We start from the raw sequence: 6,962 nt of genomic DNA on the forward strand, positions 1-6,962 counted from the left end.
GCAGTCCCTAAGCTCAACACAACACTAGAAGCAGCCGTGGAATGCTCCTAACTCTACCTAGGCATCTCGTCACAGCCTAAGAGCTAACTACCCCTAAAGATAGAAGCAGGAAAACTATCTTGCCTCAGAGAAAATCCCCAAAGGATAGATTAGCCCCCCACAAATAATGACTGTGAGAGGAGAAGGAAATGACATACGTAGTATGAAACAAGATTTAGCACAGGAGGCCACTTCTAGCTAGATAGAAAATAGTACAGGACAGAACGCTGTGCGGTCAGTAATAAAAACTAGAAAAAGTCCACCGCAGAGAAATGCAAAAATCTCCACACCTGACTAAAGGTGTGGAGGGCAAACTCTGCTGCCCAGAGCTTCCAGCTTAGCTAAATAGATCCATACTGAAAAGCTGGACAAATGAACAAAAACAAAGAAAGTGCTGAACAACAAGTCCACAACAAGTGAACCGCAAAAGGACAAGCAAGGACTTAGCTTTGATGAACTGGTCAGAGTGTCAGGAAAGTCCTAAGAGCAATGACTCCAGGCAGGAACAATTGACAACTGGCATTGAATGAGGGATAAGGCCAGACTAATATAGCCGAGCCAGAAAGACGATCAGTGAAAACAGCTGCTGAAGCTAAATCCAAGAAGCAGCCATACCACTCAAAACCACAGGAGGGAGCCAAAGAGCAGAACTCACAAAAATGCCACTAACAACCACCGGAGGGAGCCCAAGAGCAGAATTCACAACACCACCGCAGCCCCAGTCACACACTTTCTCTTCCTCCTGGTGCTGCCCAGGGTCTGCGCACAACTTGCATATCCCCAGGCACTGTGCTTAGAGGGCATGCGTGCTCCCTCATTCTTAAAGGGACAGCACACGCCGTCCTAAAGTGTCTCAAGCCAATGGCTGGGATACACTTATTATTTAAGCCACCTTTACCTGATGGGAGGTGCATGAGCAATGTATTTATTCTGTCTTGTTACATGCTTGCTAGTTCTCAGGTCCCCTGTATCTGCCATTTCCTGCCAGTAGTTGCTAGTCCCTGCCTGTACCTGTCTTCCCGGTATCTGCTGTGTGTTCCTGTATTCCAGCCATGCCTGTCAGCACCTGCCTGTATACCAGCCGTACCTGCCATACCAGCCTGTATACCAGCCACGCCTTCCTGCACCTGCCATGCCAGTCTGTTTATCAGCTGTACCCACATGCACATGCTTTATCAGTCTGTATACCAGCTGTACCTGCTTGTATTTGCCATGCCAGCCGGCATACCAGCCATACCTACCTGCACTTGCCATGCCAGTCTGTATAACAGCCGTACCTGCCTGCACTTGCCGTGCGAGCCTGTATACCAGCCAGTACCTACCATACCTATCTGTATCAGCGAAGTCTACCCATTCTTGACTGCTCCAACTACCTGCCCCTTTGGGGGTCAGCTGCCGTGCATTCAAGGTTTGCCATGGAGTAGCACCTGGCGGCCATCTGGAGCCAAGTCTAACCCCACCATTAGGTGCTCTAGCGAAGAGTTAGGTGTTTGCCTAGTCACACCCCTCCAGGCTCTCCTCGGTCCACTTTCCACCACCTTAGTTACACTAATATATAATGGGGCCTCCCAACATCCTCTGAAAGATGATTTCTGAAGAGAGATGGATCCAGCCCTTTGAATTTCCTGAAGTTAAGCCACCACCAGAAGAGCCTGGCAGTGTAACTAACACAGGTGCAGTCAACTGAGCTGAGCGTTCCTACATATTGTGGAATCAGGAAAGATAGCTGTAAGCTGAACCATTGTATGGCCAACAGATATCTAATGTGTATGGGGGCCATAAAGGATTGAAATTCAATGTTTGTCATCATAAAATGGTGGATGCATAAATATGCACATCCATGTTATATATGAAAGGACCATCCACTGGACTCCTAAGGCTAGCAATGGTTTAAATGAATAAATTACTAGTTATACTGAACCTTTCTCCATAAATATATATTTGAGTCTGCTCAGCTTGTTATGCTCTAAAGTCTGATGCCTGTGTGTTCTTATCTTTGTTCTTTTTGTAGTCACATATCTTATCTTTGGAAAGTCAAAGCTGTCATATTGCTATGTGAGCAAAATCCAAATGTAGTCAGTAGATAACCCGGTTCAAGTTCAGGGGAAGATGAGAGATGTCACATAGAAAAATAAAAAAAATCTAGAAAGGTATCCAAGAGTTTAACCAGCAGGGTAAATGTGGAACAGAAGCTGGGTCAGAATACATGGGTGTGGTTAGAGCGGCCACTTTGTATACTCAGCGTGGTGCACATGTGGGAAAAAAGGGAATCCAGCTCCAAGAGATAAAATCACTTAACTTTAATAGTATTCATTTAAAATAGAAATAGGCTATAAGAAATACAAAAACCGAATATACCGGAAGGAGAGTGCCTGTATAAACTGTACGCGTTTCGAACACAAAAGTGCTCTTAGTCTCAACTGAGAAAAGAGCACTTTTGTGTTCGAAACGCGTACAGTTAATACAGGCACAGTTTATACGGTTTTTGTATTTCTTATAGCCTATTTCTATTTCAAACGAATACTATTAAAGTTAAGTGATTTTATCTCTTGGAGCTGCATTCCCTTTTTTCCACATGTGCATCTCTAGGCGTCTGGCAAAGACGCGAATCCGTGCTCAAGATTTCCTGGACTCATAAGGAAATTCATCTACAGGGTGAGCTAAATTTATCTTTTTTTCTGCATACTCAGAACGGTAACTGAATCGGGGCTGCCCCCACTCCTATGACTGAATACTCAATGCAGGTTGGGAGAATAAACATCATTTTCTTCCCTCAGCATTCAGCTGCATGCAGGCACCAGACAGCATAATTACGCTGTTAACCTGTAGATTAACCCCATATCTGCAGGTTAATAGTGTTATTCCTGGTGAAAGGTTCCCTTTAAGTGTGTGCCATGCTCACCTATTAGCCACTGAACCTGTCCTGCCATTAGTTTGGTGACTCATCAGCAGGACCTTTACTTACAGGCTGAATAATATGCAGAAGCTGGAAATACTCACCTTGCACGGGAGTTTCTACTGGAGCATACTGGCCGGCCAGCGCACCACTCAGTACGATGAATGGCACCCAAAAGAGGAGGCAGCCAGCATGGGAGTGGGGACAAGAAAGTCTGTTACAGGATTGCATTAAGCACCATTTATTGGACACTACAGATATTACTTGTTGATGAAGCCATTCATGTTATATGTCTCTACCAATGTGTCTTTTACATATTCATATTATCACACTACTTGCTGGAATAAGGCCGGTTTCACATTTGCGTTTGTGTCCGCAGCGTTTCTACCTCATATATCCGCATGCGTTGTGTATTCCTATATTTAACATTAGGAACGCATGCGTTTGTGATTGTTTGCGTTTTACCGTGTTTGACGACGCATGCGTCGTTTCGACGTTTGCGGCTTGGCGCGGAAATGTAGTAATTTTTAGAGGCGTCAATTTGCCGCCTGGTAACGCATGCGTTCACAAGCACATGCGTTTGGTTGCGTTCGTGGGCGCATGCGTTTCAATTGAAAACAACATGTCTAGACACTGATAAGCCACCCCCCACATAGTAGGTGATAAAGGGAGGTACTAGAAGGGGGGAGGAAATAAATCCAAAAAGATAACTTTATGTCTTATAAGTAAAATTGCTTTATTAAAGTGCAAGGCAAAGAGACAGTGATGACAACAGAGTCATCCAATAATACATAAAAACAATCAGTGCATCTGGGACACTAGGACAACTACTTGCCAACTGTTTGCCCCCTGAGGGGGCGGACACTGAAACACTACATTTGCCAAGGACCGGCCTTCTTTTGGGGTGATGTATTAATTTCTTTTACCGCTCTGTTTAGTCCTTAACTACTACGTGATGTTATATGACATGTTTGATATGGTACTATCTTATATAATATACGGCGGTTTTTTGCACACTAGTCATTTTTTGACTGAGGTCTTTTTTCCCCTATTGGCCCTGTAACTTTAACCCTTTATGCTGATGTGGCGTATTACTCTTTTATTATGGGTTGGCAAGTAGTTGTCCTAGTGTCCCAGATGCACTGATTGTTTTTATGTATTATTGGATGACTCTTGTCATCACTGTCTCTTTGCCTTGCACTTTAATAAAGCAATTTTACTTATAAGACATAAAGTTATCTTTTTGGATTTATTTCCTCCCCCCCTTCTAGTATATAGTTTTCGATAACTGTCTTGATCCGCTACTAGGGCAGAATAAGTTTTACTGGGAATGCTTTATTATAGATTTTTTCATATTATATTTTGATTACAAGTTTCCCAGATGTGAGTTTATAGATACTGTCCGCCTTTGGCTACCCCCATTCTCTGATAAAGGGAGGTAGTGGACATTTGCAGGTCACTACTCAGCAGACACTGAAGCAGAGCAGATAGACACAAGCACCTTGGAAGAAACCAGACTCTGAACAATGTGAGTATATCCTAGCCAATGTCTTTATTTTCAATTTTCTGTCTCTACCTCTCCTCATTTCTGCCATTTCTTTCTTTCTACATGCATCAGAATGTCTTCTTCTTCAGCTTCTTCTCATGAGGAGTTTATTCCTGGGCCGTCGGAAGTCGAACATGTCAGTGGGGTGAGTACTTGCCTCGTCCGATTGGTAAGTATTCACTGTCACATCCACAATTGGGACAATTTTTGTTTTTCATTTTTTTAGAACTCTTCTTCATCTGCGGCAGAGACTGGGCAGGAGCAGCGGAGTCAAGGTCGGGTTGAAAGACGGCAGCGGGTACGTATACAAGGCTGACTGTTTACTGTATCCTCACTTTAGTATTCTTGAATCTTCCTTTCTTTCCATTCGTATTTCTTTACTTTTTTTCTTCTGGAATCCTTTTGCATGTTGACTTTCCTATTCATGCCATTTCTCAGCATCTTTTTTCTTTCTTTTCCTTATGTTAATTGACCCAACTTTAATGACTTTATTTATTTTTTAGGTTTCACAACGGGAGGATGATCTCATAGAGAATGAACTCCTCATCGCCCTGGTCCAGGGACACCCGGGATCCACTGCACTCAAACAACGTCACATTGCGGCGCCTATGGAATGAGGTGGCCAAAGAGCTGTGGGATGGCTGGGACAACGCCCCGACTCGGGTCCGAAGTGCATTTGGTAAGTATTGCACTGCAGTGTGAAGCAGCAGAGACCTTGGCCGTGCTCACTCAACTGTGTGTGATGAAAAAAACTCTCAGGAGTTTCTCTCATCACACACAGTTGTGTGAGCACGGCCCAAAGTCCTTTTTCTGACCAAAATGTTTTTTTTTTAACAGTGGGCAAAGTCAAAACACGTTGGCATTTGATTAAGGACTGCTTCAACAAGGACCTGCGTCAAGAGAGCCGTGTTCCCAGTGGTTCAGGAGCAAGGTTCCGAAAATACAAATACCATCGCGTTCTGGCATTTTTAAGACCAGTCCTTGCTCAGAGAACGTAAGTATTTCTCCTGTACATTTGGATGTGTTGTATTGCCATACTATGTATGTTTCTATTCCACAGGATTTGGCGTCTTGTAATTTTTTGGTATTAATTTTCTTTTTCCTTTTTTCACAGCACATGGAGCACTACTGTTGGCCCAGGTACTGGAGCGGTCCTTCATCCGACAGCCGCGGACCCATCCCAGCCATCCAGCAGCGCAACAGCAAGTGGGCCTTTCACACTAACTGGAGACCAGGGAGCTGGTCCATCAGGTCTTCCCCTTTCGCAGTCCTCTTCCACTGCTCCTTTATTTTGGGGCTCCTCCCAGCAGCAGAAGAGGGCTTCGGGCAGGTCACTCATGCCCGAGTTTTTGCACTTGAGCTCGGTTTTACATGAAGCAATCAAGGCTTTGGGTGACCGAATGGATGTTTCACATAACCTCTTGAATGCACGCATCCAGGAGGTCACCAAAAGCATTGATCAAGTGAAAGCCGACCTCCAGAGGCCAGCTCATCATTTTTTAACCAAATTGAGCAGGGCATGTCGGAACACCTTACTCCTGATCTCCAGCTGAGTGTCATGCAGGCCTGCAATGCTGCTTACGTGCAGGCTATGCAGCAGAGTCGGTATTTTCAGCAGACAGTGGCGGCATATCCAACTGTGCCTTCACTGTCACGATTAACTTCAATGCCGACCTCTGCTGCATACCACTGCACGGCCACCTCAATTCCTTCCACAGGCGCACACCACTACAGCGCCAGTACCATGCCGAGTGCAATTGGACATCCCACCGCCACCACCGTGACAAGCGCTGCTCCTGCTTGGACCTCCTCCACTGACACCACGATGCAGCAGGACCCTGGCATGGCTTTCCGTACCACCACCACCACGATGCAGCAGGACCCTGGCATGTCTTTCTGTACTGCCACCACTAAGTTGCAGCAGGACCCTGGCATGGCCTTCCGTACCGCCACCACCACGATGCAGCAGGACCCTGGCATGGCCTTCAACTCCACAAGTGCTATGGACTCTGGCATGGCTGCACACTCTACGAGCACTATGGACTCTGGCATGGCTGCACGCTCTACGAGCACTATGGACTCTGGCATCGCTGCACGCTCTACGAGCACTATGGACTCTGGCATGGCTGCACGCTCTATGAGCACTGTGGACTCTGGCATGGCTGCATGCTCTACGAGCGCTATGGACTCTGACATGGTGCAGCCGGACCCTGACAGGTCACCCACTACCACGCCACGCCATATCAGCCCACCAATACCAACCAGAACCCGTCAAAATAAAAAAGAAAACACAAAAAAAACCAAAACAGAGAACTCTTAGCATTCCTCCCCCTTCACCTCCCAATGTGTCTGTAATGTTAGGTTTGTTTCACCCTTCAACTGCGTCCCAACCTCTCATGTGTCAAGCCCCATCCCCGAACTACCAGACCCCACTAGTTTAATTTCCCCTTCTCCCGTCACTTCTGCGTCGTCCAAAGGTTA

The sequence above is a fragment of the Ranitomeya imitator genome, chromosome 5, assembly GCF_032444005.1.
Source record: "Ranitomeya imitator isolate aRanImi1 chromosome 5, aRanImi1.pri, whole genome shotgun sequence".
Classification (NCBI taxonomy): domain Eukaryota; kingdom Metazoa; phylum Chordata; class Amphibia; order Anura; family Dendrobatidae; genus Ranitomeya; species Ranitomeya imitator.